The sequence below is a fragment of the Notothenia coriiceps genome, unplaced genomic scaffold, assembly GCF_000735185.1.
Source record: "Notothenia coriiceps isolate Sejong01 unplaced genomic scaffold, NC01 NC01_scaffold00037244, whole genome shotgun sequence".
NCBI classification, from domain to species: domain Eukaryota; kingdom Metazoa; phylum Chordata; class Actinopteri; order Perciformes; family Nototheniidae; genus Notothenia; species Notothenia coriiceps.
The window spans coordinates 18951498-18952464 of NW_011369945.1; positions in this window are offsets into that span (position 1 = coordinate 18951498).

Genomic DNA, 967 nt, shown 5'->3' on the forward strand with positions numbered 1-967 from the left:
TCTTGATTAGAAATTCCTCTCACTTGTGACTCCAGTCAGCCAATTGTTCAGAATCATTAATTCACAGAAAACTCTAAAGTTAGTACAATTGCGCTAAAGTTCCTTCCAGCTCTGTCAGCAGTTGATGCAGCATAATTTCACATCTTCAGCTCCTAAAACTGCATACCAATCACGGTCCTCAATGCAAATGACAGAATTATTTTACAACAAGGTGACAGTGATCACTCACATATGTGTCAGTTTGTGTATGCGTGAGATCTGAGATGTAAGTTCTTAGGATGCAGCATAAACATCCACACATACAGTATGAACATCTGTATGTAGGTAGGATACTCATTAGGATTCATCATGTATCTTTGTTGTATAGGAATTAAAAAATGTTTCCCCGATATTTAAGTTATTTCTCCGGGAATAATAACTATTTCTATTGGTAGAGAAATGGCAACCTGAGAGGGTGGGTTTATTTTCTAAGGCTTTTGGGACCATTTTCATTCATATATTCAACTTTCAGATTTATCTCAGAGGGGATAATGAACTATCTAAGTTCTATGGTTAGTCTAATCATTAATAATTCCTTCTTTCATTCTTTTGTTTGATGGAAATTTGTAATAAGAACCTTGTAGGATTTAAGTTGGCTTTGTAATGTGTCGAAGATACATTTTTATTTTTTTTACTTTTATTGTCATTACATAGTAGGTACTAGTAACGAAACGGTTTCTCTGCATTTGACCCATCCTAGTGTTAGGAGCAGTGGGCTGCCATTATGTACGGCGCCCGGGGAGCAGTGTAGGGAATGGTGCCTTGCTCAGGGACACCTCGGGAGCACTTGGTCTTGCCGGGACTTGAACTGGTGACCTTCCAGTTGCCAAGCCAAGTCCCTATGGACTTTGCCACCACCAAATTGAAGAGGTGGTTTTGATTTATCCTGCTGGATTTGTGATTTATATTGATTTTATGACATGTCACA